General features: G+C 43.7%; 1 long non-coding RNA gene across 1 annotated transcript in view; it reads right to left on the reverse strand.

Moving 5' to 3' along the window:
* LOC126419108 (uncharacterized) overlaps positions 1-26762 on the reverse strand; it is a 266337-nt gene that overhangs the window by 222910 nt on the left and 16665 nt on the right. The window contains exon 2 of the long non-coding RNA XR_007575936.1: positions 14091-14180. This is a non-coding gene — a long non-coding RNA (uncharacterized LOC126419108). The remainder of the gene's footprint in view (positions 1-14090; positions 14181-26762) is intronic.

Genomic DNA, 26762 nt, shown 5'->3' on the forward strand with positions numbered 1-26762 from the left:
TCACTCAAACTAGCCAAAAAGTTGAAAGAAAAATCAACCTCCGTTGTAGGAACAGTAAATATGGCAAGAAGAGAAATACCACATGCTCTGAAGTCCTTGAAGAGTCCTCAGTATTCCTCAAAGACATGATGATATTTCCTTGACAATCTATCAAGGAAAGGAAGCAAAAAATGTGCTAGTAATGTCTTCCCTTCATGGTAGTGTTACCATAAATACAAATGCGAAAACAACTCCACAAACCGTATGTTATTACAACAAAACAAAATTTTGGGTTGACATAGTAAACAACTTGGCGAGACATTATTCAGTCAAGGCTTCCTCAAGAAGATGGTCAGTGCACTCCTGCTACAATATCCTTGACATAGCAGGAATAAATGCATATGTAGTATTTAGGGTTGTTACTGGGAAGGAGATCACAAGGAAACATTTTATTCAGCAGCTTGTAGATGAACTACGCTCTGAGTATGTGAAGAGTCGTTTTCCTCGTATGACCACAGACAAGTAGTAAAAGCATGAATATTAAGAAGAAATTTCACAGAAGGCCGTAAATGTCAAGTTCTTAAAATCTGCAAATGTAATAAAACTATTTCCAAGTGCAGTGTCTGTAGGAAGATGGTTCGTGGAAAATGTAGAGGAAACTGAATACAAATGTGTCAATTGTTTAACACAATGAAGTAGCTGAAATATCTGTACACATGAAGAGATCAATCTTTTATGAATTTATAACAAAGAAAAGCCTATCACTTGCTTACACTTTTTTGGGTGTTGACAGGTTCAGTGAAATTTGTTTATAAATTATTAAACAATATAATTGTGTCTGTTTTTTTATTCACAAATCTGTATCTGAAATGGCTATAAATCTTGTGAACATTAAAATATAATAAATGCTTAAAATTTGTAAATAATAGTTCAGAAAACTTTTTTTAAATTATAGAGGACCAAATGACCTTTCTAGGCGTTCGAGGGAGCAGCAAAGTCTGGCCGTCCGAGTGTTACCGTGTTACACTTCTCCATTTTTTCTTATTTCTTGAACATATTCTGCTACACAAAGTTAACTCTGACTGACATAATTTCATTTGCAAGTTTCCTAAAGAAGCGGTTGATTTTGAAACGGTATAGTTTCCGCTCCACAAGCAGCAGGTTTCGCTGCTCGCTCGCACCGGGAAATACAAACGGAGGCGGCTCCGCCGCCAATTTTATTGCTCGACGAGGCCGGCCTCGGGTGCAACAGAACGCATTTGGGCGGGTGGAAAGAAATGTGTCAGGTTTCATAATACATATTTATATGTGTCGTGTATTATACATGTGTTGAAGATTCGCCATGAAACGTTATTCCAACACCACTCAGAAAGAATTCAATAATTTAGCTGAGACTGAAAGGGCAAAGTTTGCAAAGATCGACAAATGAGATTCATTGCTCTCTACATAAAGAAGCACGTTGTGCTAAACTTTCAGGAATGCAGCATGTGAAGAAATTGGCGGTATGAATATCAAAATTTCTGAAGTCGCTCGCATTATTCCACTGTCTGTTGCAACAAGTTTTCATGGGACTGAGCGATGATTATGGAGACCTGATAGAATACTTAAAAATACCATGGTTAAGTCAAGGGGCATTCCTGGAACAATTTATCGATTTAAAACTCGCTAGTGTCGAATTTTTGGAGGAGAAAGGAGTGCAGGAGTGCAGGAACAAGCACTATAACATCCTGAATGGACTGCAGACCTCACATGTTATGAGTACTTCACGGTACATTGCCCACAGTAAGACTGCAGATTAAGAAACAACTGATTTCTGATTTGCTTAGGAGGCATACAAAGAAAAATATCGTTACTAAATGGATACATTCTGACACATACACACAGCCCATTTCCTTTAGATCACTGGTTTTAAAGAGAACACGAGGTTTGAAGAATCCGTTGTGGACTAGAATGAATCAGAAGCATAGTTCCCTAAATTTTTTATGGACACTGACAATCTCACATCCATTTTCGAAATGCTTTCGAGACCATATGCTGTATAGTTGAAAGCGGTCCTCTGCATATATAGACGAATCTGACTGACTTTTAAGGTGATTTCCGTTTTAATGACAAATCCTTTTACGTTAAAACTGCCGAGGACGTCTACATTGCTTTCGTCAGGGAGAATTTACACTTTTCCATAATGTGGCTGTAGAACTGCTACAATACGAGGATTGTCCAGAAAGTATGTTCTGATCGGTCGCGAAATGGACACCACAGTGAAAACTCTGATGAAGCCTGGTACAGATGTATTGGGTAGTGTCTCTATTATGACCGTCGATCACATCAAGACGCTCTCTTCAGTTGTGAATGCACTGAGAGCGATTAAAGTTGCCTAAAACAACGATGTCTCCCACCAAGTAGGAGGGCCCACAGAGAGGCTTCGCCTTAATGAATGCGGCCCGCCTGACACAACTGCCACGCACTTCCTCCTTCATTTGCAATTCTCAGCCGCACTCTGCAGGGGCAGTGAAGACGTTCCTGCAGCCTTTTCAATGGGAAGTGTTCGGTCACCCACAACACAGCCCTAATTGACTCGTCCTGAGTATCATCTCTGTTCACATTAGACGCTGGATACGAAGACAACACTTGGGCGCAGGCTACGCGCTACAGACCAGCGTAGAGAATTATCGGAAAGCACAGGCTGCTGCCTTCTATGATGGTGGTGTTGGAAATTTGGTATAACGCTCCGACAAATGTCTAAGTCGGAGCGGCGACTATGTAGACAAGTACCTGGAAAGTGTAACTAACTCTTGCAAATAAAATATTTCTGATTTTCACTGTGGTTTCCATCTAGCGACCGATCGGAACTTAGTTTCTGGACAACGCTCGTATTTCAATCCACATGTGCGTGTGAAACACTTTTCTCGATTATAAAAGTAAAAAGTCACAATTACATGGGAACATGAGTCATATGGTCTGCGTCTGACTGAATGACAAAATTTTATACCAGGTAAAAATTATATTGTTCTCAGCGCGACAAAAATAATTTAATGATAATGAAAAATTTTTGTTTGCGATTTATGTTAATGGGAAATGTGAACATAAAATCAAGTCACGTACGCAGTGTGACTACATTGTCACTTACATGTGGAGTGTTTGCAGTTTCCACCTCTTCCTCAGACAGGGAGGCGTGACTGTGGAGGGAGTGAGGCTGAGCCCTGTGCCAGGCCACGGTTCGCGAGCCAAATTCGTTGCCCCCTCCACATCCGACCTTTCCCTCCCTCCCCACCCGCCTTGCTTTAGGTGAAGCAGCATTAGTTATCATCAGTAACTTCCACCAAGCTGTGCGAAATTTATTCGCACTCTCTCCTGTACACGACACCTGCATCCAGGCCACATTGATGGCCAGCGCTTCTGTAGGGTTCTGCCTTTCAACCCCAGGGAAGATCCCCGATAACAGGCTGAATAGACCTTGGGCGCACCTGGAGGGACTGAAACGAAGAAAACTCCTGGCCTCAAACAGGAACTGAACTCACAACCTGCATTGCTGGAGTCCACTGCTGTAGCGGCCATTCCACCACCGCCAAAGTTACATTACAGTTCAAAGTCTTTGCATCGTACATCTAGTGGTGATAGATTACGTCATGGTGAACGACTTTTCTTAGCCACAAAATATTCGCTGACGCTTACTGGCGATGTCAGGTGGGATTTTGTTCTTGTTGCCTCTCAGAGGCTGCATTTTATTGGTATTCTGCGGCGTGGTTACGCAGTGTTTGTTCCTTAATAATTCTGTCATTTGCTTTTCATAAAAGGTGATAGGCGAGCCAATTAAATTTCCTATTCCGTTTCTATAACGTTTTTCTCCCACTTAGATACACCCATTCTTAAGATTTTCTTATTAAACATCACTCTTCCAATTTACACGGATACATAGTAAGCAACACACCTGGTAACTGGACTTGCTAGTCCCGTGAACCATGTCGCCCCATACCGGCGGATACTACAAGACTCCTAGCGTTGCCGGTAAGCGTCGACGAACATTTTACTTCCAGTAACAGATGTTCACCACGACGTGATCTATCACTCCTAAATTTTCGATGCAAAGATTCTGAAACAGTCTGTATATGTAATAATTCAGTGAATGAGTTCTGATGTTTGCTGGTTTATTCCAGAGGACTATAGCACAATGTGATGAATCACGTAGGCAATGTAACTACATATACAAAAGGGGTTTTAGCAGTTTCACGATTAAGTGATATAGGATCTTCTATAAAGACACTCTAAAACAGAAAAAAAAACGCACAACGAAGGGATTATCCGAAAGCGATGGAAATCTGTACAGGCAAACAAATGATTAAACCTTCAGAAAAATTGAATGATTTATTCAATACAAAGAGATTCACAAATTGAGCAAGTCAATTAAGCGTTGATCTAACGCAGGCCCTTATGCAAGCAGTTATTCGCCACTGCACCGATCGATAGAGTTGTTAGAAGCCCTCCTGCGAGACATCGTGCCAAATTCTGCCCAGTTGGCGCATTAGATCGTCAAACTCCCGAGCTGTTTGTAGGTCCCTGCTCATATTGCTCCAGTCGTTCTTATTTGGTGAAGACCTGGCGGCATTGCTGGCCAACGTACGGTTTGACAAACGCAAAGACAAGCAGCAGAAGCTATCGCCGGGTACAGGCAAATACTGTCTTGCAGAAATGTAACCTAGGATGGCTCGCCGTGAAGGGCAACAAAAAGGGACGTAGAATATCGTCGACGTATCGCTTTGCTGTAAAGGTGCTGCCGGTGACAACCAAAAGGGTCCTATTATGAAACGAAATGACACCCCAGAGCATCATTCCTCTTTGTCGGGACGTAAGGCGGGCGACAGTAAGGTTGATATTCCACAGTTGTCTCTGGCGTCACCAGACGCGTCTTCGCTGGGCACTGGGATTCGATTCAAAGTGGGATTCATAACTAAATGCTATTCTACTCTAGTCAGTTAGATTCCAGGCTGAATGTGCCCGACACCACTCAAACGGATCTGATGGCGTACAGTGGCCTAAGGCAGTCGGCGCACTGGGCGCCGTGAGCCCAACCTCTTTTCTGTGAACCACCATTTGGTATTTCTGTGATCTTTTCAAGGCATTTGACTGTGTGGATCATGTCACACTCTTCGAGAAACTCAGGTTTTATGGAATTGAAGGCTAGCCACACAGCTGGTTGGAATCATACTTAACGAGCAGAAAGCAAACAGTTGTGCTAAATAACACAAATAATTTTTGGAGGGTGGTAAATTCTAGTGAATAGGGAGTTATCGTAAAGGAAGTCCCACAGGGTTCAATTTTGGGTCCTCTGCTGTTCCTTATTAATGTGAATGACCTCTCACTGCACCATCAGAGTACAGATTACAGGTGTTGACAGATGTGAAAATTACCGAACTATCAGTTTAATAAGTCACAGCAGCAAGCAGAACTAGTACTTTTTGCAGATGACACGAATGTTATACTAAATCCCATTCCAGAAAAAGCAGCTGAAATATTGTTAAGGGTGTCTTTCAAAGAATTATTAAGTGGTTCTCGGAAAATGGACTCTCCCATAATTATGAAAAAAACTCACTATGTCCAGTTCTGTACACCGAATAGAATCATACCGACAATTGATGTAGCATTTGAACAGGTCTCAGTTAATAGGGTAGATTTCTCCAAATTTTTGGATGTTCACATTTTTGACAACTTGAACTGGAAGAAGTGTATTACTGAGTTTCTCAAACAATTAAGTTCAGCTTCTCTCGCTCTTGGTATAATCTCCAGTCTTGGTAATAAACAGATTAGTCTCCTAACGTACTTTGCATATTTCCACTCAATAATGTCTTACGGAATAGTTTTCTGTGGTAACTCACCACTTAGACATAAAGTACTGATTGCATAAAAGAGAACAGTGAGAATAAGTAGTGGTGTTCACCCAAGGACGTCATGTAGGTGCCTACTCAAGGAGTTAGGTATTTTAACTGCACCATCAGAGTACAGATTACAGGTGTTGACAGATGTGAAAATTACCGAACTATCAGTTTAATAAGTCACAGCTGCAAAATACTAACACGAATTATTTACAGACGAATGGAAAAACTAGTAGAAGCCAACCTCGGGGAAGATCAGTTTGGATTCCGTAGAAACACTGGAACACGTGTGGCAATACTGACCTTACGACTTATCTTAGAAGAAAGATTAAGGAAAGGCAAACCTACGTTTCTAGCATTTGTAGACTTAGAGAAAGCTTTTGACAATGTTGACTGGAATACTCTCTTTCAAATTCTAAAGGTGGCAGGGGTAAAATACAGGGAGCGAAAGGCTATTTACAATTTGTACAGAAACCAGATGGTTATAAGAGTCGAGGGGTATGAAAGGGAAGCAGTGGTTGGGAAGGGAGTAAGACAGGGTTGTAGCCTCTCCCCGATGTTGTTCAATCTGTATATTGAGCAAGCAGTAAAGGAAACAAAAGAAAAATTCGGAGTAGGTATTAAAATCCATGGACAAGAAATAAAAACTTTAAGGTTCGCTGATGACATTGTAATTCTGTCAGAGACAGCAAAGGACTTGGAAGAGCAGTTGAATGGAATGGACAGTGTCTTGAAAGGAGGATATAAGATGAACATCAACAAAAGCAAAACGAAGATAATGAAATGTAGTCGAATTAAATCGGGTGATGCTGAGGGAATTAGATTAGGAAATGAGACACTTAAAGTAGTAAAGGAGTTTTGCTATTTGGGGAGCAAAATAACTGATGATGGTCGAAGTAGAGAGGATATAAAATGTAGACTCGCAATGGCAAGGAAAGCGTTTCTGAGGAAGAGAAATTTGTTAACATCGAGTATAGATTTAAGTGTCAGGAAGTCATTTCTGAAAGCATTTGTATGGAGTGTAGCCATGTATGGAAGTGAAACATGGACTATAAATAGTTTGGACAAGAAGAGAATAGAAGCTTTCGAAATGTGGTGCTACAGAAGAATGCTGAAGATTAGATGGGTAGATCACATAACTAATGAGGAGGTATTGAATAGGATTGGGGAGAAGAGAAGTTTGTGGCACAACTTGACCAGAAGACGGGATCGGTTGGTAGGACATGGTCTGAGGCATCAAGGGATCACCAATTTAGTATTGGAGGGCAGCGTGGAGGGTAAAAATCGTAGAGGGAGACCAAGACATGAATACACTAAGCAGATTCAGAAGGATGTAGATTGCAGTAGGTACTGGGAGATGAAGAAGCTTGCACAGGATAGAGTAGCATGGAGAGCTGCATCAAACCAGTCTCAGGACTGAAGACCACAACAACAACAATCAGAGTACATATATATGCTAATGAAATTCGTTATAAATAATCCATCTCAATTCGCGAAGAACATTGATGTTCATATGTACAACACTCGAGGAAGGAATGATCTTTCCTATTAGTTATTGAAGCTGTCAGTTGCTCAAAACGGAGTACATTATTCAGCAACAAGAGCCTTTGATCATTTGCCCAACAACATAAAGTGTCTGGTAGGTAGTAGATCAAGTTTTAAATCTAGCTTGAAATCATTTCTTTTGGACAACTCCTTCTATTCCATGGACGAGTTTCTGTTTCACAACTGGTAAAAAAAAATTGTACCTCTAAATGTAGTAGCATTTGTAGAACTTAAAATTTCAGTAATATTAACACTATTCATGTGTGTACATGTATCTTGTAATCTACTCGTTCCACATTATATCGATAAAATAATCGTGAAAATGATCTACGGAACATAACGTAACTAAAGTAAACTATTAGTGGTCCATGAGGTCACTGAAGCACCGGTTACACATCCGATAGATGCTAAAAATGAATCTGGGTTTCTGAATGCCCCTCTGACGATTGCTCGTTTGTAGCGTTCTGTCGTCTGTCTAGGTCGACCGCTTCTTTTTTGACGCAGTTTTCGGCAGTGGTTGACCCATTCCTGCCTGCCAATATCGTTGAATAGTGGCACCGCTCCTATTCAAATGTCGAGCTTTTGTCAGTTACACCAACCGGATTCTTTGAGCCCAACTACACATCCGCTCTCAACTACTGACGTTTGCGTATACTGTTCACGCGTCTGACTACGAGGTAGAATTTATGACCTGGTATCGACATGTGCCCAGGTTACTATCATTCCAGCTGCATGGTGCGAATGCCCTGCAGCAACACACATTGATCCATCTGCTGACAAAGTTTACAATTTTGAGCTTTCCATCGATGGCTGTATGAATACACGTTTGTGACCAACTGACCCAATTGCGTCACTCATTTATGGTGCAGAATTTTTTTTTTATCTTTCAGTGTACATTCTGCTGTGCTATCTTGAAAAATTCTTCCAAGACTAAAAGAAATTAAATTTCAAGCCTAAAGACATCGAGATCCCCTAAGTATTCAGCAAAAACGAAAAGGAAGAAAGGTAACTAGAAAAACTACGCTATTGTACAGGAAAAATAAGTTTCTTGTAAAATAATTGTAGTGCTTCCTCAAGAAAATAATGTCAGCAACCTTGACATGAAATATGTAACAGTAAGTACCAAATATGAATAGTGAATGCATGAAAGAAATTACACTGCTTAACAGGTAGGAAGCAGAAAACGAACAAGGTAAAGTCCTGCCTGTAACAAAATACTGTCACGAAGAAGGAAACGGAAAAGACGAAATTTTTCGGATTTCAATGAAACTGTTATGTTTGCCTTTAGAGTGAAAATATCTTCCTTAGCACTTGTTTGTAACCAAATTCGTCCGGATGACTGTATTGCCCTTTATCGTAATCATTGTAAAAGGAAGTACGTCTGTCGGAGGATTTCACATCGGTCCGACGACGCATTCACTGACTTGCCAGAATGGTGTTTGGAGCAAATGAAGCGTTGCGGACATTCTGCACGACAACGACGCCGTCTCTTCTCAGGTAAAGGGCAGAAGTCGATGCCATAAATGTCGGTGACGCATGAGGTCGTTTATTCCTCTAACGGCGGTTGAGCGCTGTTCGTACCTCAGTGCACGTCATACGGAACGGCCCCAGTCCAGAATAGACGCACGCGTAGCACAACTGACATAAATAACAGGTTATCGTTGATAGCAGCAGCATCGAAAGGCATTCGTTCCTCCCGAACTGTGCACCAAAAACATTGCTATGTTCATTTTTTTCTTATTTCATCAGTATTTCTGCTGTTTGTTCCTGTTCTGCATCTCGTGATTTTCTTCTAACCTTCGTACATCTACTAAATACAAAGGCCCCCAAACATTGGCCGCGCGGGGTAGCCGTTCGGTCTAGGGCTCCTTGTCACGGTTCGTGTGGCTGCCCCCGTCGGAGGTTCGAGTCCTCCCTCGGGCATGGGTGTGTGTGTTGCCCTTAGCGTAAATTAGTTTAAGGTAGAGTAAGTAGTGTGTAATCTTAGGGACCGTTGACCTCACCAATTAGGTCCTACAGGCTCTTACCACAAATTTCCAAAAAAATTTAACACTAGTCACATTAGCTACCCATTCTCCTTGTAACAGCTTCCCACGGATCATTTTACTTAACTGTAACATCGAGTTCTTTTTCATATAATTGTTATATCTCCACCACATTTTATAGTGATTCTGTAATACAATAATACAAATATTTTCTTTTACTTGTCCTTTGGAGTCCTCGAATATCATGGTTCACTTCCAACCACTTCCCTGCTCTAGTAGCGCAATTAGATCTCTTTTGTTTCTTTTCTTGCTTTTGATATCATTTTGTTCAATCCTGATAGCAATCATATCAGTGTTTCAATCTATCTACATCGAAATATTCACACCATTCTCGAAGTAAAACTTCGTTCCAAATTAAAACTGTGTGTCGGTCCTCAACCAGAACCTGGGACACAAGACTTCCGCGGGCAAGTGATTTACCGACTGAACTATCCTCACAACCCCACTTCCGACTGTACCGCATATGATACTTCACAGAATTTCTCCTATATACCTTGCGGGGCTAGCTCTACAGGCAGAAAGGTATAGCGAAGACATGGCATAGCAACAGCTTGCGGGTATAGAAGCATACTCTTAGTAGTCACTTCATGCTAAAGACTTCCATACGTTTCATTCTGTGATCTAAACCATATAGGACACCATGTAGGCCACGTATAATAATGCCGTATTTAAAACCCATACCTACAGCCAAGGCAGGATTTGCAACCCACACCTCTGCTTAATGACACATCGACATTGCACCAAAGTGAAAAACGCATTAATCCCTCTTTATCAGAAAGGTACATCAAAGCTTCGTTAGTGAAAAGTTCATATCTAGTATCCTTCATCATTTTAATGTTTAACAAAATCCTGTGCTTAGTACTTGTACGACTCTCTCCTTCGTTTATTCTGTGAAATTTACTTTAAGTGTTTGCGTTTCTGTCTCGATACGCAAGTTGAAAACGCCAAGGATAATTGAAACCGTTTGCTACGCTTCTCGTAATATGAAGTTGTTTTCCATCGTGGATGGTTACAGTGTCTGTGTTTATACAGTGTATTTTCACATTACAATGTTCTTGAGACATGCATGCACCTCTGAAGGAGCAGACACTTTTCTGACGATCACAGCCGTGGTACATTATACGAAATGGATTCTCATTTTGCGAATCCGGAGAATGACCTTAGCTGTTTGCGACACACGAAAATTTATGCAGGATTGGGACTCGAAACCGCATTTCCCGGTTGGCGCGAGCGGTCGCCACAACCATTCCCGCTGTCTAAGCGCGTTCCAAGCATCCATGTCACCGAGTCCACAACCTTACCCTTCCACATTTCGTGTTTCCTGCGCAGGTTGGCTCAAATGGCTCTGAGCACTATGGGACTTAACATCTGTGGTCATCAGTCCCCTAGAACTTAGTGATGTGTTGGTAAATGTGCCAACACCTTGTAGATAGAGGAGGCCGAAATCTAACGCAGACGGGCGTGAATTCTGGAACAGGATAAGTAGTGAATTCTCATAAGAAAAGTATGCAGCTCCTCGAATACTTATCTTTTATTCTTTGATGTGAATACAGCATTCTTGATGAGACATTTCATACGATAGCTATCAAACTATGTACGGCTAATGGCGCCTTGCTACGTCGTAGCCATGGACTTAGCTGAAGGCTATTCTAACTGTCTCTCGGCAAATGAGAGAAAGGCTCCGTCAGTGTAGTCGCTAGCAAAGTCGTCGTACAACTGGGACGAGTGCTAGTCCGTATCTCGAGACCTGCCTTGTGGTGGCGCTCGGTCTGCGATCACACAGTGGCGACACGCGGGTCCTACATGTACTAAATGGACCGCGGCCGATTTAAGCTACCACCTAGCAAGTGTGGTGTCTGGCGGTGACACCACACTTAGAACTACTTAAACCTAACTAACCTAAGGACATCACACACATCCATACCCGAGGCAGGATTCGAACCTGCGACCGTAGCGGTCACGCGGTTCCAGACTGAAGCGCCCAGAACCGCACGGCCACACCGGCCGGCGCTCCTGCGCAGGGAGAGACAAATATTTTACCGCCATTTTAATCCGTCGAGGCATGGATACATCACGGATGGATACAATGTCTGTTTTTATATAGTGCCTGTTTTATTTCAGTGTCCTTCAGACATGCACGCATGAGTCCCGGTCCGGTGAAAATTTTTAGGCCTCGCAAACAGCTGGCGTCAATCCGGATTCCCAAATGTGAATTCGTTTCGTAGAACTTGTTTCCACTTTGTCTCTATTTTGTATTTTTTTTATATTGTAAGTTCTCCTACTCTCTGTATACAATGTCCTCATTCATATCAGGATTCTTTTCTCTAGGAAGAGAAATAATGACAAAATACTTCAACTAGACACAAGTTACATTCCTTCTCAATCCCTCAAAGACTTTTGCACAATACTGTGGTAATGACACCCACGTGTCTAGTTGAAGGTTTGAAGAATTTGGTGAATTAGGGACGATCCAGATAGAGGTGTGCCAGCAAGTGGCGTATATTCGTATTAAAACAGGGTTGAGTTGGCACTATTAACATGTCATTTATGATCAACAAGTATCCAAAATTAAACTTATTAGCTGTATTATTATAGATAACGAGCTAAAATTTGTCGTGTTTTGTATGTATAAATAATGGTAGAGCTATTGAAAAGAATAAAAGGGAATATTGCAGTGTTTTTGTGAAGATTATATACTACAAAGGATAATGTGAAACACTACTTCAGCTAAAAAATTATCGTCTGGAGACCTGGTTTGTTTTTCCCTTATTGATTTTTTCACTCCTTTCAAAGTGCATGAAGTGTAGTGAACCGTCGGTAGTACTAACTTTTTACTTCTCGAACCAGTATGTATCAAAAACATTTATAGGTGCAGTTAAAATGAGATTTACATTACTTATAAAATAATTTAAAACATAATTCTCGTTGATTATATTTTTAAAAACTATAGTTCAAGATATTTCTCGATTCCAAAGGAAAATCTAATAATGAAACGTAAAAAAAGTAAAAAATTGACGCAGGAAGGGAACGATCTTGAAAAGAGGCAGTTATTAGTTGATAGCTGAAGGAATTTCATTGGGAAAACGGCAAGAATAGGAAAAGAACGACTGGACATTCTGTACCGAATAGTGAGCGGGTACAAGCAAAGGAATCCAGTGTTTTGTAAACGTAGATGCATACTTGGAAACAGAAATGGGATAGAAGAATTGGGTGTGTGCTGAGCCTTGGTATAAAGACAACAGGTATAGGGAAATATGGGGACGGAAGGTAGAAGACCGGCTGTAGCGCGGATACAGGGAAGAGTCTTAAAGCTGACAGGATAGGTAAACATTACGACGCACTTTAATGTCTATATGAGGGAGTCGATTGAAGTTCCGTTGGGAGCGGGGTAAAAAGTGTATGTAGTTGTAGGGTTTACGGGATTTGTTGGTGATGACAGCTTATCAGGATTGGAAACAAAAGGAAGAGTAAACGAATTTGGGAACAATATAAGTAAGATATAAGGACGTGTTATGTATGGATGAAACCAGGTAGGAGTTTAACGAGATGGTAAAGTACCATGAATGTAGTTGCCAAGATGGAGTGCATGGAAGTGTAATGAAACGTTAGTGGAACAGATATCCAAGCAAGCTAGGTGTAGGAAAGAGTAGACAGATCCAGTTAATAAATGTATGTCTCACCATCAAGTGAAAGCTGATCATCATCATCATCATCATCATTTAAGACTGATTATGCCTTTCAGCGTTCAGTCTGGAGCAAATTCCTCCATGATCACCTACTCAGTGCTAACATTGGTGCCTCTTCTGATGTTAAGCCTATTACTTCAAACTCATTCTTAACCGAATCCAGGTACCTTCTCCTTAGTCTGCCCCAACTCCTCCTACCCTCTACTGCTGAACCCATGAGTCTCTTGGGTAATCTTGCTTCTCCCATGCGTGTAATATGACCCCACCATCTAAGCCTGTTCGCCCTGACTGTTACATCTATAGAGTTCATTCCCAGTTTTTCTTTGATTTCCTCATTGTGGACACCCTCCTACCATTGTTCCCATCTACTAGTACCTGCAATCATCCTAGCTACTTTCATATCCGTAACCTCAACCTTGTTGATAAGGTAACCTGAATCCAACCAGCTTTCGCTCCCATACAACAAAGTTGGTCGAAAGATTGAACGGTGCACAGATAACTTAGTCTTAGTATTGACTTCCTTCTTGCAGAAGAGAGTAGATCGTAGCTGAGCGCTCACTGCATTAGCTATGCTACACCTCGCTTCCAGTTCTTTCACTATGTTGCCATCCTGTGAGAATATGCATCCTAAGTACTTGAAACCGTCCACCTGTTCTAACTTTGTTCCTCCTATTTGGCACTCAATCCGTTCATATTTCTTTCCCACTGACATTACTTTCGTTTTGGAGATGCTAATCATCATACCATAGTCCTTACATTTCTGATCTAGCTCTGAATTATTACTTTGCAAACTTTCAATCGAATCTGCCATCACAACTATCATCCGCATATGCAAGACTGCTTATTTTGTATTCACATATCTTAATCTCACCCAGCCAGTCTATTGTTTTCAACATATGGTCCATAAATAATGTAAAGGCAGAAAGAAAGCACAATAATAGGTGCGAGTTGGAGAAAAAGTGACTCACCGGTGGAGGCCCTGGTGAGCAGCGTCAGTTCGGTGTCGGGCTGTGGAGAGGCGTCGCACGTGGGCCCCCGAGCATCCAGGCAGCTGCGGCCTGACAAAACAAACGCACAGGCTTCAAATTATAGCACTGCGTTGTCAAACTGTGTTTTCATACAATTTGCGACGTAAATGTATAAATTCGGCAGAATCGGAGTATGCTAGCAGTGAATTCGTCGAATATATACACTTTTCGAGCAATGTTCATCTTCAGATGTTCTTCCTGTTAATCATCTTCAGTGCTTATCTTCAGTATTCATAAGCTTTGTATAACGTGTGAATAATTTTTTGCGATTTATGTGAACATCGACTGAAAAGACTATAACTGAAAGTAGGAAGAGATGGACTTCCTCTCCGTATTTCAAAGCAAGAGAAACTGATAATATGCTACGTAACATATCTCCAAATATGTCATTTGTCGCGACACTTTTACTATCGCATACTAGGAAGTCATTTCGCAACGTCACTGCAACATAATTTGCAAAAACAGAGACGCAGTAATATGAAAATGCAGTACAAAGCCTAAAATATACGGTGACTTCCTCCTCTTGTAACCAACAACAGTGACAGCGGAGCTGTGAAACTAGTCGCAAAAAAAAACGAAACACCCTTGTACTTAGAACGAAATTTTCACTATACAGCGGAGTGTGCGCTGATATGAAACTTCCTGGCAGATTAAAACTGTGTGCCAGACCGATACTCGAACTCGGGACCTTTGCCTTTCGCGGGCAAGGGCTCTACCAACTGAGCTACGCAAGCACGACTCACGGCCCGTCCTCACAGCTCTAATTCCGCCAGTACCTCGTCTCCTACCTTCCAAACTACACAGAGGCTCTCCTGCGAACCTTGCAGAACTAGCACTCCTGGAAGAAAGGATATTGCGGAGACAGCTCACAGGAGATCTTCTGTGAAGTTTGGAAGGTAGGAGACGAGGTACTGGCGGAATCAGAACTGTGAGGACGGGGCGTGAGTTGTGCTTGGGTAGCTCAATTGGTAGAGCACTTGCCCGCGAAAGGCAAAGGTCCCGAGTTCGAGTCTCGATCCGGCACACAGTTTTAATCTGCCACGAAGTTTCACCCTTGTACTTACCTCTTAAAACATTTAAGGCATGTTCATTCCAATCATGTAAATTAAAACTGAGACACCTAAGACTTGCAGGTACAAAATTCACAGTACTATAGTAGTCTCACTGCTAGTGTCGATATAAGTTAGCGTCAGAAGCCCCGTTCTGCGCATCTTACTTCTCAGTCCATAGATCAGCCACCCTCCAGGTGTGGGGAAGGCCGGAGGGGGGGGGGGGGTGAGGGACGCATAGAGTAAGAGAATAGAGGAGGTCACCAGCTTTCACTAAAATACTTATATTTCATATTATGTAATAAAGCACTTCCGGTGAAAAAATATTGCTAATGTCAGATTGTCATTTCTCACCAACCAAATTCGAAAGCTCCCCCATTGTTAATTTGCTCCCTCATTTCACAAGAACTAACCGCCGGATCCTGGCAGCAGGAACATCGAGAAAAGTAGCTAGTAATATTGTGTCAGACAGTCGTAGTCACCGAACAACGGCAGAATTAGCTACTTACCAATCATTTTAAAGCATAGCCGTTTGACAGTGTGACCGCCACTTCCTTGCAGCATTGGCTGCAAGAATAGACTTTTAATCATAGCCATTGTGACTGTCCACTCGATTTCAGCCAGAAGTCCGGATTCAGTTCAAAGATATTTTAGTTTGAAGTTGAATTCTAATGCGTGTTCAGTGAAAATAGCTAACCGAATTTAAAATAAAGTCATACATGCTCCACCTTGTCGTTGTACAAGTGGCTGATTTGCAGTGGTAACAGGAGATTGCGTGGAAATGATTCACAGAGTGTATCTTCTCCTTAAAGATATGCAATTCTAATAAGGAAAATGATTGAATTTAATCAAAGTACATTATTTCGCATCGACCGTTGTTACTTCTAAACGCCAAACCAAAGAGCGTAAATACCAAGTTGATTATCTGAAATTAGGCTTTACCAGCATTTTTTTGAATAATGAGGAACAACCACAATGTGTTCTTTGCTTAGAGATTTCAGCCAACGACAGCTTGAAGCCTATAAAACTAAAGAGAAACCTGCAGACAGAACATGCATAAGCCGGCCGGAGTGGCCGTGCGGTTCTGGGCCCTTCAGTCTGGAGCCGAGCGACCGCTACGGTCGCTGGTTCGAATCCTGCCTCGGGCATGGATGTGTGTGGTGTCCTTAGGTTAGTTAGGTTTAAGTTGTTCTAAGTTCTAGGGGACTGATGACCTCCTCAGATGTTAAGTCCCATAGTGCTCAGAGCCACTCCTAGGTATTTTACGGTAGTTACTATTTCCAGCTTTTTGTGACCAATTGCGCAATTGTACTGTAGGAGACTTCTTCTTGTATGTATGCGCAATTTGTTACATTCATGTACGCTGAGTGTCAATTGCCAGTCTAGGCACCATTCGTCAGTCCTGTGCAGATGTTTCTGCTGTAGCTACAGTCTTCCGGCATTGCACATTCTTATCGACAACCATACCACTTTGTAGTAGCCTCTTGGCGGATCTAACGTTATCTACAAGCTTACTCGTATGCACTGTAAACAATGATGCACCTTTGACACTCCCTGGGCACACATCGCGGCATCTGGCTGGTGCCTCATAACAGAGGCCGCACACCAGGGTGCTGCGGGTTGCCGCCCTATCAAGACGCCTGCAATTCAGACGCAGCTCATCTTGGCTGTGGCAGCCGTTGCTGTATTTGAAGGCGCCACATCCGCCGGATACAGCCGGCACCAGCCCGCTTCCGTGAGTACGTGATGCTAGACAACTTCCTGGTATTCCTCTGATGGGCGGCCTGTATAGGACACCGCCCAGCTAATCTCCAATCAATGTGAATTGCAGTCTCAACGTTCCACATCGGTAGTCCTCGAATATATTCCGTAGGACTCGTCGCCGCTAGCCAGCGCCTAAGACACCGCTGGTGCGCCCTATGCAGACTTTGCCTTCAGCGGTGTTTCTTCGTGGCAATCGATAGTGTACGCACCTTGCACCTTAGGAACTATGATTGAGTTAGTGACAAACTCTCGGCTAATCAGGACGACATTTAGTTTCCTTCATTACTGTTTCAGTTGCTATCCAGAACCAACATCAGCCACAATGGGACACTAAAGAGACGATAAGGTAACCGCTCTTTTTTTTTTTGTTTTTCGTTTTTGCTGTACTCCCTCGTCTCACCGCCAATGACTGTTTTGCTTCCAGGGCTTCATGCCATATCCTGTACTCAACCAAATAGTATTACTCTTTCATTTTCTGTTCTCTGCCTACTTTTCCCTAGTTATCCTTGTATCTAACTCATGATAACGCAGCTTTCTTCCTTATTCCATCACGCATCCACTTCTCTTGTCGATATTGGACCCTCTTTCATGTTGTATTCTGTGGTCTCGTTTCTTGTTCTTCCATGGCTTCTTCCACATGGAACTGTCGCTCCTGCTGCTTGGGCTGTTACGAGGTCAACAGTTGCATTATTTGACATTGAACCACACAGCGACTCCATTGTGCACAGAAGTTCCTGAACACCACCTAACTCCTGTGATGGCCCATCAACAATATTAAACCCTGAACTAATTCAGGCACTCCTTCAGCAAAATGAAAAGGAATTTGCTTAGAGGCAAAACAAGCTAAGGCTAAGGGAAAAGTAATTAAGGCTCTTGCTCCTGATCCCTTCAGAATTCAACAATGTCTTGGATTCACGGCCCACCTGCCTTGCTGATACGAGCCACCTCCTTTATGGTCCTGTTCATTCCAATGTTTCTCTCCTGACATTTTCCGGCCTCCAAGCCTCTGTTCCTCTGCTGATCAAAATGTAGTGCTTCCTCCTCTGATATAAAAGTGGCAGCTCCCAACAACAGCTTCTTCTCTGGCGCACTTCCGGCCCTGTTTGCGACTCTAGCTCCAGTGCTTCATGGTCCACTGCTTCCTGCTCCGACTCCACCTGCCACATCACCACCTCCTCCATCGCCTTCTGCGCTATCGCCTCCTGCTCCAGAGCTTCCTGCTCCAGAGCCGCTTCGCCATCTCCCACTGGCACAACTGGGCTTGGTACCACCTCTTCAGATCTCGCCACTGTTGGCTATCTCTTCATCACTGGCCTGCACTCCACTGGCATGCATTCCTCCTGTCGACGTGCAACCAGCTCACACACCACCAGCCTGCATGTAACTAGCCCACATACCAGTGGCCTGCACACCATCGGCCCATACTCTGCCATCCCTTGTGCTTCCTGCTTCTTTGCCTCCTGTCCATGTCGTCCTTCTCACTTCAGTGGTGACAACATTCACTCTCCTGTCGATCTTGCTGTCCATGCCTTGTCCCTTTCTAACAAGTTGCCATTGGTTTGACCTTCTCTTCAGCCTGTTGTGGATAGGTGGTCCAAACTGCAGGAGCACCGTTCCTCTCTCAGGTCACCTCCATACTCATTGTGGATCTCACCCATTGCAGGTTATCACCACCTTTTTCGACAGGCACATGCACTGGCACATTCTGCCATATGTAAGAATTCATTTGATTAGCGCCATTCTTTCCCTCTTGCATCGGACCAGGATATCACACCTCTTGTTCACCAGCCTGTTACGTCAGCAGCTGCTTGCTTGCACCTTCAGCCAGAAACCTGCAGCCATAGGAAGCCTTCCTTCCAAGTCTGGCTGTTTTGATGGGCTCCTGTTACTGCTGCTGACATGGCATCTAATGGCCTCTCGGGACTTTCATCTAGCACAAATATGTTTGGGTGCAGCTGCCATCGACTACTCTCCAGCTGTTGCTACCTTGCTTGCTTGCATCCTACATACTGGTGGCCACCTTTGGTTCCAACATGTGTCTCTCATCTGCTGATGTCACCCTGTCAGCGTTCTCTGGCCAATCTGTGTCAGAACCACATGGCGCACCATGTGGGCCGCATACTGGACACCATCCTTCCCCCCCACCCTCCCCCAGCATCTTAAAGACGTCTGAGACTCTTTCATATGCTGTGCAGAATCAGACATCACCTACTACATGACAACAAAATTGCAATGAGATGAAAATTTATTTTATTTAAGGTCTGCTCTCCTCTCACCTGGCTACATCTTGCTTCTGACACTTTGACCCCAGAGTCCAATGCTCAACCAGGTATTTTTCCTGTCTCCTCTTCCCTATCTTTTTTCCATTTCTCATCTTGATTCTGTCTTGTACTATCACAACTTTGCACTTTACCCAGTTCATTTCACCCTATTGCTTCCTTTTGATACTAGACTTTGTTTCGCGTTTCTTCTTTCGTTTCACTTGCGCTTTTGCTTCTTCCATGTCAGAACTCCAGAAGCTTGGCCCGTTATGGAGTCACCAGTTGCACCAACTGGCCCAAGACATTGCTCGATTGTCACAACACTCTTCACTATCGATGCACCCAAATGCAATGGACGGGACAGCACAACTTCCTGTGTGCCACCTAGCACCCACCAGTTCTATCTGCATTTCCTTCAAAATTCGACATTGCTTTGGATTTATGGCTAACTTCCTCACTGCAACGACACACCTCCATAGATTTTTGTTTTTCTGACCGTTTCACTCCGTGCACCTCTAGAACTTTGGCTTCTGGCCCCTTTGCCCCTCACACACCAGCATTTTGTGCTGCCTCATATAACCTCGCTCCTGCACCCCCTAACCCAGTGTACCCTGCTTCAGTGCTCACTGCTCCAGTACCTCCTAGCCTGGTGTTCTGTGCCATGGTCCCCAATTCTCTGGTGCCCAACTCAGTTGCGCCCACTATCCCAGCGCTCTTTGCCAAAGTTCCCCTGCCCCAGCATCGTCCCTCTTGGTCCCCATCACAGCTGGCGCCATCACCACTGGCCTCAGAGCATCTACAGCTTCCAGTGCCACCAGATCCAGTGCCACTGGCTCTGATACCACCAGCTCCAGTTCCTTTGGCTCCAGCAGCCACAGTTGCAGTGCCACAGGTTTTGGATGCACTGGTTCTAAATCATCAGCAGCACAATCCTCCACTCTGGTGCCCCCAGTGCGAGCCTCTAGCCCCAGCATCCCTATCTCTGGCTTTCACAGCTCCCATGGCTGTGGCAGTGGCACCTAAAGCTTTGGTGCTCATGGTTCCAGCACAACCAGCTCTGACACAACTGGTTGTGGCCCCACTGGACTTGCACCACTGGCTCTACTGCAATCAGCTTCAGCACCAAAGGTCTGACGCCTCTGGCTCTGGTTACACCAGCTGCAGCGCCACTGGTTACCATGCTTCTAGCTATGTCGCCACCTTCTCCAGCGACCCCAGTTCCTGCGCCTCTGGCTCCTGCCATTCCAGCCCTGTGAACCTGTCAAAACCTCCACCATCCCTGCTCTGTTGCCCTCTTCTCCAGTGCCACCTAGTCTGGTGCTCCTGCTCCAGAGTCTGCTGCTCTGTTGTCTCTATCTCCAAAGCTTCCTTCTCTGTCTCCTGTTGCTCTGGAATCTCCTGCTCCATTGCAGCTGCATCCAAGTCCTGAAACTCCTGCTTTGATGTGCCCTCATCTGTCAACACCTGCCCTAGTGTCAGTTCTTCAGTTTCCAGCACTACCAGCGCTCTCCTCACTGCCAGCCCATACCCACCCAGCCCACATGCCATTATTCCACAAGTTTCCAGCTTACATGTTACCAGCCTGCATACCACCAGCCTGCACACCACTGGCACATGTACCACCAGCCTACATGTCACTGGAATACACTTCACTCAGCCACATGCTGCCCCTATGCATGCTGCTGACTCACACACCACTGGCTCACAAACTGCCACCTTGCATATGGCTGGCTTGCACCCTGCCAGCATGCACGAAACTAGCCAAGAATCACCAGCCCACAACCTACCAGTCTACATCAAAACACCATGAGCCCACAAGCTACTGGTCTACTTCACACTCTCCTCCTAGTCTGCACTTCCTGCTCCTTTGACTCTAGTTCTATTCATTATGTCTGCTCCTCAATGGGATACTGATCACACTATGTCCCCTAAACAGTTTGTGACGTTGCTGAACAACAGTCATACAATAAGTTTTAAATTAATACGCTGCCATTTGACTGTATCGTTGTTTATTTAATTATGACCCAGGTATCTGCGTTTTATGTCGTTTTCAAGTAATTGACATAAACTCAGTTACTTGAAATGGCATACAAGGCCAAAACCTGGGTGGTAATTAATATCAACACAGTCAAATGATGGCGTGTTCATTTAAAACTCTGTCCTCTGCTCACTCAGCTGACGGTGCCTTGTTCCCTCTTGACATGTTGCCTTTGGTTTGGTCTCCTGCCTGTTGTCAACATTCAGCTCGCATCCTCAGACTCCTGCTTCCCCTTCCAGGGTACCACGCAACATGGCGCAAGTCTCGCTTGTCTCACATTCTCTACTTCTTCTCTGACACGCATATTCAAGGTGCGCATACCGTTTTCTGCAGGAATGTGACTATGGCCACCCTGACTTGGTCACGGTATCAGGACCTATTTCATTGCAGTCGTCACATGCTGCCGCACAAACGCCTTTGCATCTGCTGTACACCAGTTGTGGAAGTTTAGCTGCAATACCTGGCCACACCAGGTCTCTCCAACTTCTGTAGTCTTATTATGCATTCTTGAGATGGCCTGCATGGCTTATGTTTCCCAGGTCAACTCCCTCTCTGCCTGGTAGCAGCCCTCCACTAGCTGTAATGAGTCCTGCTTGCACTTTCTTCTACAGCCACAGTACATCTTCCGTCCAAGGGTGGCTCGCTACCTTGAGCTACTCTTACTGCTGTTGACAGGGCATTCATGACCTCTTGGGGAATTTGTCTAGAGCTTTCACTTTCAGACCCAGCATCGTCCCTCTTGGTCCCCATCACAGCTGGCGCCATCACCACTGGCCTCAGAGCATCTACAGCTTCCAGTGCCACTGGCTCTGATACCACCAGCTCCAGTTCCTTTGGCTCCAGCAGCCACACTTGCAGTGCCACAGGTTTTGGATGCACTGGTTCTAAATCATCAGCAGCACAATCCCCCACTCTGGTGCCCCCAGTGTGAGCCTCTAGCCCCAGCATCCCTATCTCTGGCTTTCACAGCTCCCATGGCTGTGGCAGTGGCACCTTGTCCTCTCCAGCCATTGCTACCTAGTTGGCCCATTTGGGGTCTTCACATCCTGGTTGTTACATGTGTTTCAAGCACTTATCCTCCATTGGTTGCCAGGGCACTGCTGATGTCCTTTGCCCAGCCTGTATTGCCACCACATAGCATGTCTTGCAGTCTCCTCACTGGGCACTTTACACGACCTTGTTCCAGCATCTTGTGCACGCTAATTGCACCCTCTGTGTGCCTTCAGTTGGACGTCACAGGCGTCCCTGTGATCTGGTCCTGAACGTTTCACCACGAACTTGGCCTTGCCTGGTCACACTGCCTTCAGTGGTCCAGTACCCTTTTTCGAAAACGCCCTTACCTGATTGGTGTCTTTATTTCTCAGGTCTGTTTGTCTGAGATGGCCCTGCCGTCTTCTTCGTGGAAAGGAGGCTGTGTTGCCTTTGGCTATCGTCACTACCACAGTCACCACTTACACAGCGAGAGGGCTCCGCCATCTCCTCCATGTGCAAAAGGACCACCTTACACTCGGCTGTCGGCTAAGGCACAGCCGCCATCTACACATTTTGCGACTAAATGCTCCTTATCATTTCTGCCTGAAGTTTCCGTAGAAATCGATTTATGTTCTTTCTGTGTTGCATTGCACCAAAGCCACTGAGATGTCCATTTGATGACGTAGCTCCCCTTTTATCTTGTGAGCGGTCCTGATTTATTTCAGGCTGGTGGCACCATGGGGACTCAGCTATTCCATTGTGAAACCTGTCTGATGTGCTGCGATATCGAATGTTTATTGCAGTTCCCTTGTCAAGTATGTACCTCACGACGCTCTGAACTTCCTGGGTCATATCACTCCATTTCACCCTGCACTGCTTACATAACCATTACTTTCAGTTCACAGTTAACACATTTTAATGGTACAATATAATATTTTGTAAATATGAGGAAATAAGTTTACTGTAAATATTTACCATTGCTTGGTTTCCTGGTTCACTGTAGGTACCAGGAATATATCGGATGACGTAGGCATTGAGCACATTCTGGAAGAAACAGTAAAAGGCACTCCTGGCTGTTAGGTTGGAAACTTAATTACTTTTGGTGATATTACATTGTCATACGTGGTCCTTGTAAGGTTTGCTAGTCTAAGGAATGCCAGTCTTAACTGATCTTAGTAAACATGCTCCGTCATGCCACACAACCGTGGAGGACCAAGGCATGTTACATGAACGGTATATACGATATCATGCGAGAAAATAAATCCCTACTGTTCATTTTCTTTGAAATGAACATTAAGTTAAAGCATTTAATTCTGTGACGACTTTCATAAAAACAGTGAAACATTACCAGAAAAACCAAAAACTGTATTTCATTATTTTACTTTACGATTAGATGTTACGACTTCGAGTCACTGTCCTTATTATAGCATTTTCTCACTTGACCTCTCTTGTCACAGTCGTCTCAATTCGGACTCGAGATATTCCATATGATCTCTGGGCATCCAGCAATCTTCAGCACTCATAGGCTTTAAAAATTAAACAAAGCTATGCATTATTCTAAGGCAGAATGCTGTTTCAGATGCAAAAAGCTTCAAAGAAACCTTTTCCGCAAGAGAATGTGAAACCGACAGGTTATACGCTACTACCTGTGTAAAAATAAAAGTTACTATCGTTTTCAAAGAAAGTATTCCCCCTATGACGATGAGCCATATTGATTATAAACCGATTAAGCGGCAGTAAATAAAACACTAGGGAAATTGTAGTTCGTTATGCTTCTTTCAAATTCCTCGAACTAGGCGAAATCAATGTGCTGTTTTAGACTCTTTGTTAGCACCAAAATACAAACCAACAAAAATGTAATACACAATTACACACTTAATTCATAACCTTGTTATGAATATCACACCTTATAGTAATTGTTAGCCCGTTTTATAAATTGAAATGTAATGCAAGTTAGATAGTAATACAAGAAACACAGATCAGTTTTCTGAAAATTATCTATACAATATACAGCTCTTCGCAAGAAGTAGATACAAAATTATGAACGAAATTAATTTTATGCATTATGCAGCTTACTATAAGACAATCTTAGGGAAATAATTACACACTGACATAACAAACACATTGCAACGCAAACAATTTTATGCTTTACAACAACGTTCTTCAGGTTTTTGCTGTATCCGACAACAATAAAATGAGATTTAGATTACGAAACGTATGAAAAACGTCGTGGTGTAAAAATTGTGGACTGCCACCCTACAACTCTCATGTAAACCCTTCAGAAACCTATTCTAATGTCAAAATTGTAAATGAGGCAAAGCTGGCAAATATTTACTTCGTGCCGAGAACAATTACAGCCTCCAGGCTACACCCACGCTCGATGTTCTTCTGCGGTGTGACCTTATTCACATCAATAAGGAATATTCGGCACACAACTGGTACAACTGGACATCCATATGATAAGCATAATTTAGATACCTTCTTCAGTCTATGAATTATCGTCGTGGAACCAGCGATTGACATCTCGTACGGAAACTGAAGATTATACTTACACTGTCTGAAAAAAAATGAAGCAAACTGAAGTGCAGGAGAAAAAGAAACGAAGCTTCACTGTTGGAGGGGTATTTGATATTATCTCAGAAATAACTAAATCGTGTTCAATTTACAAATAACTTGACAGCAGGAACTCAATTAGAGTATGAAGTTGTACCCTCTCTGGTCTAGATAAATGGCTGGTTCAGATGGGAAGGATGTGATACAGCCATTTTTATACTCTCGTGAGGTAAGCTGGTCCATAGATGATATAACTGGTTCTATATATTCTGGGCACTGTCACTGGGACGGAGTTGATATCCAAGATGATCCCACGCACGTTAGTTTGAGACATATCTAGGGATATTGCTGGCAACGAAAGTATCTCAACACCACATAGACAGTTCGTAGAGACACGTGCCACGTGTGTGCGAGCTGTGCGACACTGTCACATGAGAGGTAACACATGAGAAGGCAGGATGTCCGTGACGCAGCGTTGTGCCATCAGAGTTCCCTCAGTGACGTGAAGTGATACCAGATGGGTCACCACACCATGACGCCAGAAGCAGTACCATTGTGGTTCTTTAAAACATTGGAAGAATAGGGCTGCCCATCAGGCTGCCGCCACACTCACCGACGATGGTCATCCGCACTACTGCAGAATTGCGATTCCTCGCCCAGAACAATACGACGGGGTTCATCAGTGATCTTTTGTTCCTGCTCATAGTGCCCCTCCAGACGCAGCCGTTTCTGTTTTGGTGACAACAGTTCTCTAGTTCTGCTGCTACTAGTACCCGACGGACGGTGTGGAATTACACATGATGTTGCAAGGGGTCATTACCTGCTTGGCGCACAATACGGCGATTCTCTTTTGTGGTAGTCAGAGGTCGTCGACCTGAACCTTGTCGACGGGTATGCGTGCTCTCACGGTTCCATTAAATCCAACATGTGGCCACTGTCACTTCCGAATGCTCCAAAAATGTGGGTATGAATACTGCACGATGCGACCAATCAGCCAACAGTGAAGTCCATGTAAGACTCTGCCGGGTGCCGATAACGCTGTCTCACACGTACAAGAGGCATCTCTATGTCGTACTCTATGTCTCTCAACAGCTGGCGATCTTCACACTCCTTGTCTACCCAATCAGGTTTCGTAAAAACACTACACACGAACAACACTAATGCCCTCTCCCGGCAGTACTACCTCACAGAGACTTCCAACTCTAGTCAGTCACACGTCCGCCGATGATGTGTAAGTGCGCTAAATTACAATGACATCTGGTCATGTCTTCTGAGTGTTTCACTGTTGTTGTTAGATGGAGTATATATGATCCCTCCAGCGTAATGAGACCGAAAAAAATCGCTACATAATCTTCCATTCGGTTTCCACCTGCCGATTAGCAATGTGCCCACTTCAAATAGCATTGAACCAAAGTCGAGTTTTTATTTGATCCAGAAACAAAATTGTGTAAAAATAAAATTCGGGTAGATTCAGCGTTTTATTGCGAAGCTTTTTCATGTTAGTAGGCAGAGTGACCTGAAAGGATATTCTGCTCGTCTCCGTTTGCGAGGAACTCCTTTCATTTAAATACGACGAGGAAGAAAATCTTGCCGTAATTATAATTCCTACGCAGAATGTGATATTGGAAGACAGCTTGCATAGTACTGAACAACAGTGAAAGACGTTCGAGTAATCACTAGATGAACTTAACTTCTTTGTTAATTTAATAGTAACAAAATAATTTCCTAATATGCACTATGTAATCAAAAGTATCCGGACACCTGACTGAAAATGACTGACAGATTCGTGGCACCCTCCATCGGTACTACTGGAATTCAATATGTTGTTGGCCCACACTTAGCACTGATGACAGGTTTCACTCTCGAAGGCATACGTTCAATCAGGTGCTCGAAGCTTTCTTGAGGAATGACAGCCCATTCTTCACGGATTGCTGCACTGAGGAGAGGTATCGATGTCGGTCGGTGAGGCCTGGCA

Source organism: Schistocerca serialis, chromosome 9, assembly GCF_023864345.2.
Source record: "Schistocerca serialis cubense isolate TAMUIC-IGC-003099 chromosome 9, iqSchSeri2.2, whole genome shotgun sequence".
NCBI lineage: Eukaryota > Metazoa > Arthropoda > Insecta > Orthoptera > Acrididae > Schistocerca > Schistocerca serialis.